The sequence below is a fragment of the Kogia breviceps genome, chromosome 12 (genome assembly GCF_026419965.1).
Source record: "Kogia breviceps isolate mKogBre1 chromosome 12, mKogBre1 haplotype 1, whole genome shotgun sequence".
Taxonomy (NCBI): Eukaryota; Metazoa; Chordata; class Mammalia; order Artiodactyla; family Physeteridae; genus Kogia; species Kogia breviceps.
In genome coordinates, this window is record NC_081321.1 from 91,979,874 (window position 1) to 91,995,007 (window position 15,134).

General features: G+C 54.0%; 1 protein-coding gene across 1 annotated transcript in view; it reads right to left on the minus strand.

Moving 5' to 3' along the window:
* MYH9 (myosin heavy chain 9) overlaps positions 1–14,783 on the minus strand; it is a 92,793-nt gene extending 78,010 nt beyond the window's left edge. Inside the window, exon 1 of the mRNA XM_059080760.2 lies at positions 14,535–14,783. The gene's annotated coding sequence lies outside the window, so the exon portion shown is untranslated. The remainder of the gene's footprint in view (positions 1–14,534) is intronic.
* Positions 14,784–15,134: the final 351 nt, after the last annotated feature.

The following is a 15,134-nucleotide window of genomic DNA, read 5'->3' on the forward strand; positions in this document are numbered from 1 at the left end:
GGTTTCCCTCCCGGCCCCTCCCAGCTGTCCCCTGCGGATCCCACCGAGGAGGCAGGAATTTAACAGGCCTGTGGTTCACACTCCCCACCACAACCAGTTTGGAATGTCCAGGTCCAGGAGCACAAAGGCGGCAGGCTAAAGTCACCGCCCCCCCCAAAAAGGGCCTCGAATCCTGCCCCAGCCCCTGATCTTTGCTCAGGTCCTCAATAGAGTATCACATTCTTCAGATTCTTGTCTGAAAGCCAGAAGGGGACGGGGGGCTTGGCTATTTCAACCTAAGGATAACTAAAGCCTGAGACTTGTCTTAAAGGGGAAGAGAGCCATCCTTTTCCAGCCTCCGTCACACTGGTCTGCCCTAGGTGTGTAGACTGCGAAGATCTGCACACGGGGGTTTGCAACCCGGAAGAGCCCTCGGCCCAGTGTCCCCCGCGTGTCCGCACTTGGAGGACAAGCGGGCTCCAGGGCACATGGCTGGGAAGAGGCTGGGAGGGACCCTGCCATGCTGCGTGTTCAGTCTCGGCCTTGGAGGCCACCGTCCGTCTGTTCCTTCCTCCCTGATGTGAGGTTTCAAGTGCCAGCCAGAAAGTGGGCAGAACCAACTCCAGGTCGGTTTGGAGGGAGGTGAGAAGCCACAGTGAGGACGGGGCCTTGGGAATTCCACTGGGCTCGGCGGCCAGTGATTAATCCCGCGATGAGGCATTTTTCATGAGCGCTCGGTGCAACGCAGCCACTTCCTCCAGGGCAGAAGGCAGGCTGGTGGGCTAGGAGGCAGCTAGGAGGCAGGGGCAGTGCTGAAAGGCTGAGGGGGACCAGCTAAGATTCCCTGCAGGAGCCAAGCGGAGCCCCTCTCACACACCTGGCCGCCCACCCGCACCTGCCACCCACGGATATGTGTCTCCAGTGGAGCAGGGAAGGCTGTATTTCACACCTGGCACCATAAGCCAGTGAGGCACCGGGCCGACAACCGCTGCATTAAGGTTGTGTACGAAAGCGTGAAAGTCTACAAGCCCCCAGCTTCACAGACACGATCCACTTAAAGGGTTAAGTGGGATGAGAAGGCAGGAGACACAACGGAAGCGGATATGGAAAATCACTGGCCTGAAAATTAGAGGAGCGGGGAGAGGACCTGAGATATCTCCCCTGCTACCTAGGGTAAGGCACTTAGGTTCTTTGAGCCTCAATTTTCCCAGCTCTAAAATGGGAACATCAATACTGCCACCCTGGGCTTCCTTGGTGGCGCAGTGGTTGAGAATCCACCTGCCGATGCAGGGGATGCGGGTTCGTGCCCCGGTCCGGGAAGATCCCACGTGCCGCGGAGCGGCTGGGCCCGTGAGCCGTGGCCGCTGCGCCTGCGCGTCCGGAGCCTGTGCTCCGCAACCGGAGAGGCCACGACAGTGAGAGGCCCGCGTACCGCAAAGAAGAAAGAGAAAAAAAAAAAAAAAAAAAATACCGCCACCCTTGTGGGATTGGGAGACCTCAACTGCAGTAACCTGAGTGTGACTTCAAACTTCATAGTGAAAGAAAAAATACATGAAGATCAGTTTGTTAAAAATGGATTAAATAGATATAGTTATAATAGACAGCCTGGCACTGTGCTGGAGAAACTGTATGTAAATAAAACAAATCAACAATAAAGCTAACCTTTATTGAGCACCAAAACGCTCGTGGTAGTTATTTTCCCTGTTCCACAGACAAGGAAACACATGCACAGAAACGATGCATGACTCCCCCAAGGTCCAAGAGCTGGCACAGGGGAGAATCCGAATTAGGACAGAGGGTCTGACTCCAAGTCCCCTGCCTATTTACACAAGTACCAGACAGAACCATGGCACAGTGGTTAAATCTCAGACCCCAAAGAAATAAAGCCATCTACCCAAGGTCACACAGAGCTAAGTGACAGTGCTGATACAGAACCAGGTCTGCTTGGCTCACTGCTCCGGTATGCATATATTCACCCCTCTCTGAAGCACGTATTAAGTGCTTACAGTGGGCCACATACAGTGCAAGGGTCCCAGTGGCCACTCCTCTAATAGGGCAGGGACACCAGCAAGCAGGGTCGAGAAGGGCTAAGACAGAAACCAGTGGGGGGCGTGGGTGCCGACAGAGCAAGGGAAGCTCTCCCTGGCAGGCAGCCACCCAACACTTCGGCCAGCAACTGGGATTTTCTAGTCCTGCACGAGTTTCCCGCAAGCGTTTCCTCTTGCTCATGTAAAAGCAGTGTTTATGGCTCCTCAGAGGGGAGAAGCCACCTCCAAGAACACTTGCTCCACAAGAATGGGCGGGGGGTGCCATTACCCCTGTGAGGAAGGTGGAGCGACCTAAGAACTGTCCATCCCTGGTCCATTCTGGGGGCCTGGTTACTGCGGCACTTTGATGTCCACGAGTGGAACTCAGGAGCAGAGAGGCTGAAAGAGGACAGAAGGAAAAGGCGCTCTGTGAACCAAGGGCAGGCGGGGGGCAGGAGAGGGTATGGGGACACATTTACTCGGGGTCCCCCATGAACCAGACAGTGCACGGAGTGACTTCCACACTTTAGCTGCCCAAAGGACACCAAGTGATGGGTTTTATTAACCAGATTTTACAGGTGAGCAAACTGGGGCTCGAAGCAGTTAAAGGAACAACTGGTGAAGTAGAGAGAAGTCCTAGAGGGACCGACATAGAGTGTCCCTGGGTTAGAGAGGCCTCCTCTGACACTGACACATACCCACCCCCCTCTCCCCTCTTATGGTCTGCACTCTGCTCCCCCAAATTCACATATTGCAGCCTTCACCCCCAGTACCTCAGAATGTGATTGTATTTGGAGAGAGGGTCTTTAAAGAGGTATTTAGGTGAAAATGAGACCATGAGGGTGGGCCCTAATCCAATCTGACTGGTGTCCTAGTAAAAGGAGGGGGTTTGGACACAGGGACACAGCAGGGATGCGTGCAAAGAGGGAAGACTGAGTGAAGAGGCTGCGAGAGGGTGGCCATCTGCAAGCCAAGGAGAGAGACCCCAACAGAAACCAACCCCGCAGACACTGTGATCTTGGACTTCCAGCCTCCAGAACTGTGAGAAATCAATTTCTGTTGTTTAAGCAGCCCCGTCTGTGGTGCTCTGTACATGCCTTCACCTGACCATCGTTCTCTACAGCATGACCGCCACCCTGACCTGCCACGGTGAGCCTGTTTGTCTGGCTGCTGTCTGCTTCTCCCCACTGGAATGTCAACCACAGACTTTGGTTACTTTTGTCCAGTCATGTATCCCCAGCACTGAAACAGTCTCTAGCACACAGCCAGCATTTGATACATATTTAATGAATAAATCAACTGAGTGAAAACAGGATTTAAACCCAGCTGCCACTTCTAGAGTCACCCACTCCCTTCCCCATGCCCCACTGCCTCCTTCTGCTTTATCTAATTCTCTATTCCTGCCCCACCCCTCCCCTCCTCCAATATAAAAGCTGGTAAATAATTTTAAATCGTAGAAAATCAAAGAAAATCTCTAGTCTATAATCACCGCCAAACAGCAGTGTAAATAAGGTGACAGGAGATTTTAAAAAGATGTACACTGGACCTCACCTTGACCACCAGGGAACATTATAATCTACTAAGTGCTGAAATCCCCAGCTAATGGTTTATTCTCATTACTAATTTAAAGTCAATATGTAAAAAATAAGGTTAGGTGAGGTTTAGGGTTTGTTTTTGGTTTTTTGAGTGTGTATTTGATGGAGCAGGGGGCACACTGAGAACCACGACAGAGCTCTCCTACTCAAACCTCAACCCTGCGGACCTGGTACTGATCCAAACCGCCGCTGCAGCCTGGAGAGGGGACCCGATGAGGTCGGCAAAACCTGAAACAGACAGAACCACGGAGGTGTCCCACCCTGGCCCTGTCGTTCCCTCTCACTCCTTCGGGGTGCGGGGACGGGGATGGGGTTGGCTTCTCTCCTGCGCTCTAGGAAGACTGCAGCATTCAGGCCAGGCTCCCTTGAGCCAGAAGCTGGGGCTGGGGGACAGGGGCAGTGGGCAGCTGGAAAGAGGGGAGAAGCCTTGGCAAGGAAGCCATTTATCCGGAATGAAAGAAAACACCAGAGCAAAGACACTATAGCCCAGTTTCTAGGCCCTTGACCACCCGCCTTCTCCCCTCACACCCAGCCCCGCCCCGCCCCCCCAAACTCCTTTACTGTTGTAAAGGTCTGTCCGCTCAGAAGCAGCCACTAGGATTCTGCAACTTCCTCTTTACAACAAAACTACACTGTTGCAACTTGTTGCTACAGTTGGTTCCTTCCCCAGAGGCAGGAGCCACAGCACAGCCCAAGTGGCCTGCCTGGCTTTGGACGGTTCTCAGACGTCCCCACTGCACCCCGCTGCTGTCCCCACCCTTGGCCGCCTCCCACCGTGGTCACCAAGGGGCCTCCCTCAGGAGGCCCAGGACACCCCGCCTCCCCACTGACATGGTCCCTCGGAGCCGCTGTCCCTCACTACCGCCCACCACCACCCCACCCCGGGTGTTTTCTGGTCCAGACCTGCATGAACCAACCACTCGGGGAGGGAGGGCAAAAAGACCTTCCTCCAATGGGCCCAGAAAGATCTCCCAGGTCCACGTTCCTGCGCTTTCTCACCACGGAGGACAAAGTGGTTTTACCTGTTTTCCATCAACTCTACCAGGGCGTCTAAGCTGCCACTTTCTCCAGGGCTCACCACCATCACAACCCACGACACCCAAGGAAAGTCATTCTTCCCTGGGTATAGACTGTGAGCCCCCTGAGGGCAGGATCTGGGATGTCTCATTCATCTACATCCTACCCACCCAGCAGTTTCTGTATTTGCTGCATGAATGAATTTCCAAAAGACTCAATAAAACCCATGGAACTTTCTGGCAAAGTCAATAATGGTTCTTTCCCACCGTGGACCATAACATAGCCATTAAAATAATAACTGTGGAGACTGCTGCAACATAGGAAACTTTATATTACAGCACTGAGTAGTCAGAACACACGACGGTATCTAATTTAATATTTAATATTGTAAAATATGCAAGTATATGGACAGGAAACCCAGAAAAATGCAAACAGTGGATGGACTGAGGTGCAAATTTGCTTCTTGCCAAGTTTGTTATTATATTGTTTGTGCTCTAAACAAACCTCCCCTCCCCGCTTTTCTTTTACTTTAAAAAGGGAAACTAGGGGTTTCCCTGGTGGCGCAGTGGTTAAGGATCCACCTGTCAATGCAGGGGACACGGGTTTGAGCCCTGGTCTGGGAAGATCCCACATGCCGCGGAGCAACTAAGCCCGTGCGCCACGACTACTGAGCCTGCGCTCTGGAGCCCGCGTGCCACAACTACTGAAGCCCGCGCTCCTAGAGCCCGTGCTCCGCAACAAGAGAAGCCACCGCAATGAGAAGCCCGCGCACCGCAACGAAGAGTAGCCCCCGCTCGCCGCAACCAGAGAAAGTCCGCGCACAGCAACAAAAACCCAACGCAGCCAAAAATAAATAAAATAAAATATAAAATAAAATTTTTTAAAAAAAGGAACCTATTCCAGGAACAATTGTCTCTCTCAACACTCCATGAAAAATCTCATCCCAAATACTTCAGCTGGGAACAGTGTGCTTGCTGACCACATAACCAGAGGGCACAGGCAGAATTCCCAGCAGCCACCCAGAGGTTAAGGGCCTGGGAGTGGAATCCCCTACCGCCACATTTCCCAGGAAATGGCCCAGGGAAGCAGACCTTAATGGGCCATTTGGGCTGCTTAAGGAGCTTTGAGATGGGGCTGGGGCCTGGAGCCACTAAGGAGGAGAAGAAATCTTTTACTAGCCCAGGGTGACTCAGAGGGCCTTGGCCACCTGCATCACCCTTGAACAAAGCTCCACCGAAGTCTGAGTAAATGAACAAGGTCCCAGCCCTGTTCCCTGGACGTGCTGTGCCACGTCCCTAACCTTGCAATCAGCTCAGATGCTGCCTCCTCCAGGAAGTCTTCTCAGATCCCCCTGGGCCCCCCAGCACTCTGGTGGGACACCAACAGCTCCTGGAAACAAGGGCCCCTCAGTCCTTCCCCTCCTTACTCCCAGCACCCAGGCAAGCACCCAGCGTACACTGTAAAGCTCTGAGGAGTGGTTACTGAATGATGACAGACAGATGGACAAATGAAGCAGGAAGGAATGCAAGTCTGCAAGTGGGCTGATGTCAAGAAGAGCCCACTATGGAGATGGTGGTGGGCCCTCCGGCCGGCTGGTTCCCACTGAGGACCAGCCAGGGCACCGCCAACAGCAGGCAGGCAAGGCAGCCGGGACTTACGCTGCCCTCCCTTAGGACAAAACACACACACATTTGAAAAATGGTCGGTTGAGGTTAAAGGTGAAGTCAGTAGCCAGGGCAACACTATCGACCTGGCAACCTCGCTCCAAACAGCCAACTGCACTAGGGATGAGGAGCCCCATTCTACCCCGGCCCAAAGCTCTACTCTTTTCATTAATTCTCGGCCACTGGCGAGGAAGGAGGACTCAGGGACCAGGCCAACCCCTCACTGCCAAGTAAGAACAGGCAAGCCCAGGAGGGAAGGGCATCCGTGAGGACACACAGGGGTCAGAGCGCCTGAGTCTGAATCCCTGCTCAGTCTCCTCATCTGTAAAATGGGGATTAACTTCCTACCTCCTGGGAATGAATTAAATGAGAGAATTCGTGTAAAAGCACTAGCACAGCACTTGGTACCTAGTAAGTGGTCAATACAATTTAAACTCTTATTGTTATTACTATTACGGGCAGAGCTGGGACTTCAGCCTAGATATCCTGATTACCAGGCCAGGTCCCTCCACCGGAGCCTCTTCCTTCCTTCCTTGCCCACCTTCCTCATCTTTCCTCCTCCCCCCAGGTGAGTCTAGCCTCCAGGAAGCTGGCTCCAGATGCCCAGAAATGCCTGCTCACTCAGGGTGGCATGGGCTGCCTCACGTCCCAAGTCTCTGTCCCAGTGTCCCAACTCCCGAATAAAGGGTAAGGCTCCTGAGGCCAGGGATGGGCTCTCTGCCCTCGTCCCCACTGAAGCCCCAGCAGGCCCAGCACAGGGCAGGCCACACAGCAGGAGCCCAAGGCATCTTTGATGACTGATTTGGCCAAGAAATTTGGAATCAATACTCAACAGTTGGCTCTTCAATATTAAAAAATAGACAAAAACTTTAAAATAGCTCCCTGCCACCAACTTTCTTACCCCAGAGATTTCCAGACAAGTACCGAGCATCCGCCTTTTATGAAACAGAGAGATCGCTAAATGGCGATCTAGAGCTTTGGCTGCCTGGGCGTCCGCGTCCCCAGGCTCACAGGCACAGGAGGTACCCGTGAGACCTGAACTCCACTCGTGCAACAAGGACGAGAGGTCAAGTCCATGCCTGGCGCTGGTGAGAAACTGGGGATGGAGAGATGAAAAAAGACCCCGCCTCTGACCTCTCAGTTCAGCGGGGTCTAAAACCTTCTCCCCCATTCCAGGCCAGTTAGATTAAGTCACCCAAATGGTTCCCAATGCCTCGTCTTTATGTTTATCAGACAGGAAGCTGCCTTCTCCAGCCCTGTGACTTAATGCAAAACACAGGAAATGTGGCGGCTTTTGAACATAGACAACTCGAAAAAAAAGGTGCCCTGGCAGCTTTATAATCGCTTTTTTAAAATGCTTAAACCGACTCAGATCAGTCACCAGTTGAACTGTGTGGTCTGGGGAGAAGAATGCAAAGGCTGCAGGCCTGGAAAACCTCAGCCTCCAAGCCCAGGGAATCTTTTCGCAGGTTCTTCAGTCTCGAGGGACGGGCTTGTTGCGCAAATTCAAAAATCTTTAAAACCTGAACATACATCTGCAAACACCGGAGGACAGAGGATGTTGGTGACGACCTGCAAAAGGGAGGAAGAGGAGGAGGACAAGAACTGGCCCACTTAGCATATGTTTATATGTAAATTACAACAAGCCTACAAAAGCGACATCTCCCTGTGACATCTCCACGTGGCCGATGAGGAAACTGAGGCTCCAGCCTAACAGTGGGAGGAAAGGCAAGGGTCTGGTCCTAGCTCCACCGTATCCCAAAGCCCTGGTTTGGTTCCCTCTACGTGGGTTTTGTATCAAAGATACAACACAGCGATCACCCAAGACATTAAGTGACTTAAAATTACTAGAAACCAGGACTGGCTGAAGGACCGTGGAAAGCTGGTGTGGCTCTCTGAGTGGCCCACCCGCTCGCTGCCTGGCGCTGCCCCATGTGAAATATTGATTTTTGAGCTGCAGGAACTTCCAGCCCAAGTGGAACTGTCCAACTGGAAGAAGTTCAGAGAAATCCGAAACACTTCCCACCCCATTTCTTAACCCTTGGGCCCCTCCCCCCCACACCCCTCAAAAGAAAAAGATTAAGGGTGTGGAAAAACAGACTCTTGAGGGAAGATTAAAGGAGCTAAGTACGTGTTGCTGGGCTAAACAGTGCATAAAGTTGAGGAAAGGCATGATAACAGCTCAAAAACACTTTTAAGCGAGGCCACATGATTTTGAGAGAAAGGCACTGGGGTTGAGGGAAACCAGGGGCCAGAGCTTTCTTCTACCAACTCACAGAATGAGCTTGGGCGACTCAGGGGGGAGGGGGGAGGGGGCAAAAATTACACTATCCCTAAGACCCCTTCCAGCTCAGACATTCTATAAGCCTAAGCAAATTCAGTAGGGAGGACTGTCCTGTCGCTGTTGATTTTCCTTTTAAACGGGGCATCATTCAGGATTAGAGTTAAATGAAAGGAAAAGAAAACCTGAGATGGAAGTTCCCAAAATAACGTCCATGGAGGTGAGAGAGGGACCTCCCCTGGAGGACTCCTGGTCCTCTGGGCAACACGGTAATGACCAAGGACCTCTGAGAGGTCCCCAAGGAAGTGACCTGAAGGCAGGGGGAAGGTCAATTGCACCTGCATCTTCCCTGCAGGCCACAGCCCAACCTGCCCAGGCAGGAAGCCATACCCTACAGTGGCAACTTCCAGAAGGCCCTGCAAGGTTCCCTCCGGCCACAGAGGGAGGCTTCCCCATCCAGGCTAGAGACAAGACAGCTGCTGAAGGCACCTCTGTGAGAACCTGAGAGTCAGGCTGCGGAGAAACTCCCTACACGGCCTCGCCCTCAGCCAAAGGTCGGCCAGGAGCCTTCCCTGGGCCCACCTGCCCAGGCCCGGGTGTGCTGTGTCCCATCCCGGGTGCTGAATCACCTCAGGCTGGAGGAACCAGTCAGCAGAATGGGGGAGCCTGAGAAGTTCCAACAGCGGCCTGCCTGCCTCAGTTACTTTTTAAAGAGACCCGCATCAGACGCAAGGGGGCAGCTCCCCTCCTGCTCCCCGAATATCTGGCACCCTCAAAGCCTGAGGGGCAGGTGCGGACAGAGAAAGCAGATACGGGTTGGCATCCAGACTTCAAACCGCCCGCCCGTGGGGTGGCAGGCTCATTTTAGACGCAGGCTCATTTGGGGTACTCATGTGTGACTCACGCCATCTTTCCAGGAGACCTACAGGCTGCCTGGGAGGGACGCAGCCCTGCCCGAGACCCTGAAGGGGTCTTCCACCGGCTGAAAGCACCAACTCAGTGGTGAGCAGAGCCTACGTCTGCTCCGGGGCCCACATCATGCAAGACTAAGGCAGTCCTCCTTGAGAGGGGGATCGGGGCCCTCCAATTCAAAACACCCCTCTGATCACATTTTCTCAAGAATTTCGGCTTTTCCAATGTTATTACTACATAAAAACCACAGGCCAGGTGTGTGAGGGACAACCGGAGCTGGGGTGGGTTGCAATGACCCCAAGTTTCCAAATGAGGAGGACCCAAGAGAATAAAGGTCTGGTCTTCTGGTCAGGGTGGTCTCCCCAGGCAAGGACAAGAGGACCGTTTGGAGCCAGAGGGATTGTGGGAAAGCTGGCAAAGGGGCATCCTGAAATACTTTCCAGACACATCTTGCAGGATTCCTTTTCTCATACTGCAGAGAAAAAGCAATCGTCTACCATTTTCCAGAACAGGAGGGAGTGGATCAGAGTAGACATTTGTTTCAAGGGGTTACTCTGGTGATAATATGACATCATGGAGAAGAAAACAGGCCCGAAAATGTTCCAACCACAGAGCAAAATTCAGCCCATTTTTAAGACCCTTCCTCCTTCCCTGCATACGATAGGCACTCAGTGTGCAATCTGGGATCCTGAGCAAAATGCATTTTAAAGCGGAGACTTCGCTAAGACTGGCCAGACAACCACTTATTTGTATAGATAATGAAACTAAGAAAATTTTGAATTTTTGACTATTTAAGGGCAATGCATGTAAAAAGGCATTTAGTGAAAAAAGTAACGCTCACCCCGGACTCCGGCTTCCTGGGCCCTATCTAGAGGCAACCACTATTACCCCAGTTTCCGTAGCTTTCCGTGCATAGAGCCCAGGCGACATACCCTGTTTCACCCAAAAGGGAGCAACATGTATCCTACTTTGCTTCTAGTTTTATCCACTTAAAATATACCTTGAAGAGTATGGCCTATCGGTACCTATAGGTCAGCTTCATTTTTTTAAGGGCTGCAAGGATCCCCACTGTACAGCTGTGCCATGATTTATTTGACCCTCTTAATGGACAGTTAGCTTGTTTCCTGTCTTCTTCTATGACAATGCTGCAAAGAATATCCTCGGACATTTCCTTTTGCACGTTTGAGTTTATCCGCCAGGTGAGTTCCTAGAAATCAGTCAGTAAGACAACGCTTTGACAGATATTGCCAAACCACCTCCTAAAAAGAGAGGTGTTACAACTTAGACTCCCACCAACAGGGCATGAGAGTGCCTAAGAAACTGGGGCATCTTGGAGAAATTAAAATTAATCTTGGAGAAACTAAAGTGCATGTTTCAGTTTCCCAAGCCCTCTCAGGTATAACTGGTGGACACATAAACTGGTATGATGCCTTTATGGAGCGATATGGCACCTTCTACCAAAATCAAATGTTCCCCCAACCAGAGCCAGAGCCAGAAGCCAGGCCTCCAGACACTAAGTCCAGTGCTCTTTCCATGTCACCCCTTGGCTCTCTCCTAGGTCACGGAAACCGTGTTTGAGAACTAAAATCGCAGTGAGTTTGTGTACCTTCTGCCTGGACCAGGGCCCTGCAACGGGGCTAGTGAGCACAAGCTCATCACCAAGAGCATCCAAAAGCATCAGCACATGGGCCCCGGAAGCACCTGTGTTTTTACCACTCGGGCTTTGTGGTCAATGAGCGCCGCGCACACACAGCACACCATTTTTAGAAGCGCTAAGAGCCGGGAAATCCATCTACCCCACCTCCCGTTCCCTCCCCTGACAACCCAGGAGTTAAGTTAAAAACGTACATAGTCACTATATATCAGGCCCTTTATATACTTTATTTCTTTTAGTTCTTACATCTACCCCTGCAGGGTAAGTACCATGATTCCCATATTACAGACGAGGACACTGAGGCTCAGGGAGGTGACATGACTTGCCTACAGTCATGTAAGTGGCAGGGTCAGGACCTGAAATCTGCCTAGTGCCAAAGCTCAGGACCCCACTCTTCCCAGCTCTAAAGAACTGGATTCCATAAGTCACAGGCTCACTGCTTCCCAGGGGGCAGCCAAGGTTCCACGCCATTGTCACCAGAGGGCTTAAGCCCAGGGGGGCTCAGCACACCAAGGGTTAAAGCCGAGAGGCAGTGACTCTCTGAGGCTGCACAAAGGGAAAATGCACTTCCTGCCCCTGCGGGCAGAGATGCTGTTTTATGCTCAGCAAATTAGGACGTTTGTTTAATTAAGAGGACACACAGATTTTGTTATTCTAAATATTTTTGGAACATGATGCTTGGGAGGAAGCTGTCAAGGCATGGATTTCTTTTTTTTTCTTTTTTCCCTTTGCCTTGGGTTTCTCTTTCTCCCCCTCCAAGAGAAGGGAAGGGCCAGGCTCAGAGGAAAACAACAGCCAAGCCCTCCTCTCCTTTTGAAATAAAGATGTCAAGCTGCTAAGGGCTGTCTTAAGTACTTTATGGAAGGATTAGCTGGAAGAGGAAGTGAAGAAAGCACAGCTAGCCTGGCTTCTAGCAATACCCTCCACCAGGCAGCACAACAATGCAGCATTTTTTGAGTGTGCTTTTCTCCCTTTAAAAAGCCCTAACAGATCCTTGTTTTGTTTTTTTTCTGGAGCAAAATCGGGCGAGAGGCAGGCTGTGATTAACATGCGTCCTTCATCCTGTAAGAGGGACGTTGTCCCATCTCCAACACCTTAGGTTAAAAAGTTTAAAAATAAAAAATAAAACCCAGAAAGCCCTGCCCCTCTCTTTCCTCTACCCTCACGTGTCCTTCAGACTAGGAGCCCCACAGAATGCACCTCTTGGGCTGCCCTTCCCCAAACAGAGCCGGCCAATCCCAGCACCTGGATCTGCCCACGGGCACTGCCGGGACTTGCTGAATGTGAAGAGTAGAGCTTTTCAGGGTCACCCTGCAGCCATCTGGGGGCACAGCGGCTCTCAAATTACATGGAGCAATCTCTTGATGTTTTTAATTACCCCTCAATTATCCACTAAATGAGTCCTCACTTTCCCGACACCGAATGCTTGCCTTGGTTTGCCAAACCTGCAACTCCTCCTTCCTGGGGGCGGCTTCCCTCCTCATCCCAGACAGTAGTGGCCCCCTCTCAGAATTCCTTGAGTCCTTTGTCTGCGCCCTGCTTGGGACATTCATCACAGGCTGCTTTTGTATTTCAGTCACTGGGCCACTATTTCCCCCTGAGGACTGTCAACTGCCCCTGGGCAGAGGCCTCTGGGTTCTGCCGCGGATAGGCTGGCTCCCTTCTCCCAATCCCCATGACTCACAGCACCCTTCTGGGGTCTCTGTCATCTTCGCCTCACATTAGAGTCATCTGCAGATTTGTTTCAGCTCTCCCCTAGATGCCCCAGGGCAGGGGCCAGGTCTTGTTCAACCTCACCCCCCTAGCACCTGGCAGAGTCCCTGGCACAGAGAAGCCAGTTAAATATTTGCTCAATTACACATCTGTGTACCCTCCCCCCACCCCTAGCAGCCTTGTACATAAATTGACTAATATTAATCAAGTGACTGTCTAAATAGGCCTTAAAGCAGCCTCCCTCCTTACCAAAAAGGGAATAAAGCACCCGGTGAGGTTACAGGCTCAGACAGTCAGAAATGGCCACAGTGTTGCAGGAAGGCGCTAAGGCTCTTCCCCTTCGACAGTTACTCAACAGTTACTTTGCAATCCTGTTAAACCCAGGAAAGGGTGCACTGAACCGAGAAGGGACTGGGCCTCTCAACTGCCCAGCGGAGAGAACCGCCGGTCCCCAGGACCTGGGACTTCCCGGGAACTTTCTCCCCACACCGGCTGGGTGGGGCCGCAGACAGCAGCCCCGACGCTCGCCCTGCCCCCGCCTCAAGACAGCCGGCAACCTGGTCCAGGAGGGTACTCGGCCAGTTTGAGACACCGGGGTTCTCGGGAGGCATGCGATGGGGGGGATGCAGTCCCGCCCTCGGCGTGGCCCCAGGATAGCATGGGGTGAGGACCCTGCACAGGGACAAATGGGGAGGGTTGGGGGTGGGAGGTAAGTAGAAAACCCCGGATCTGGCCCAAACGGGAACGATGCAATAGCCCAGGCCGGATCCTAGAGGAGCAGGGCCCAGCTCTCCCCGACCCCGCCCTGCTGGGGCGGCCCGCAGGTGCGCTGGAATCAGGTGCGCGCCGGGCCCGCGGACATTGGTGCGGGCCTTCCTCTCCCAGGGATCAGAAGTCAAAAGTCAACGGATGAGGATCTGTGGGGGAGGAGGGGAGTCTTTCCTGCCTCGAGCCGCGGTCTCCGCCGGGTATCCCTTCCCATGCACCCACCCGCACCTTTCCCGGTTCCCCTCCTCCGCCCAGCCGATCGCGGCCGGCCGAATGAGGAAGTCTGGAGCGGAGGGCTGAAACATCAGACCGCAATGTCTGCAGCAAGATTGTCCGATTCTGACTCAGGAGGACGCCCTGACAGCTGCCAAACGGTCCCCGCCTACCCGTTACCTCTGTTTCGAAAACGCCCGGCAGTTGCCGGGGGCTTCTAAAGGAGCCCCCGCCCCGAGCCTCCCACCTTACTCTCACCCGTGCGTCTGGGTCCAAGGGACAGAGGCTCCCCAGAAGGGGTTAAAAAGTTTGCCCAACTTGGGCACTGGGCGAGGCGAGGGCGGGGCGCGTGCCCCGGCAGCAGGGGGAGGTCGAGGCTCCCGGGTGCCCGGCTGGCGGAGTGCGCCAGCGGGAGGGGGCGGGGGGAACGGAGGGTTTCCGGGGAGCGCTCGGCCCCGAAGCTTTCCTCTGCTCCCCGAGGCCTCGTTTCCATCGGCGCCTTCCCCGAGCGTCCGCGCAGAGGTCCCGGAGACCCTCCCGGAGCGAAGGATGCGGTGCCCCGGACCGGGCCCGCAGCGTTCGCGCCCGCCCGCGCCGGTCGCCGGCCGCGCGGAGGCCAAGAATCACACGTCGGCCCGCTTGCCCCAGACGCCGCGCGTCCCGCAGCCGCCCGCCTGCTTGGGGCGGGACCCGTCGGTGGGGCTCGCTCACCTGAACCTGGATCTGCCCCGGGGAACAAGCGCTGCTTCTCCCGAGAGGTCTTTCTCGAGCGCTCGGGCGACTACGGGAGGGGGCGAGCGCGCGAGGCGGGAGCTGCAGCAGGTAAGCCTCGCTCAGCCTTCGGTGCCCTGCTCAGGAACCGCGGTGATATGCGCGCCTCACCGCACCCTGCTCGGCTCCTCGCCTCCTTCCCGCCCCGCCCTCTCCGCGCGGGCCCATTCCGAGCCGGGCGCCGGCTGCGGGGCGGAGCCTGGCGGGACGAGCCCGCCTCCCGAGTAGTCTCACCCACTCCAGCCCGCTTCTGATTATGATGGACAGACATCTTGACTTGTGGGAAGGCAGCGGGCGGAGCCTATGGGGACAGAGGGGTGGGAATTCATTCTCCCCATTCGCCCCCACCTCCACCCTCTCCACCTTCCCCCGCGCTTCCTAGGCGGGAGCCCCGCCCCCTAGGGCGGACCCAACAAACAGCCAGGTTCCAGGAGGAGGATTGACACAGAGAGAGTCCAATCAGGAGGATTAGACCCGCAGAGGCCTCCCGGCCGGGATTTTGGCGCATTGCCTGACCCAGGGCGAGGCCGGGCGGGAGCA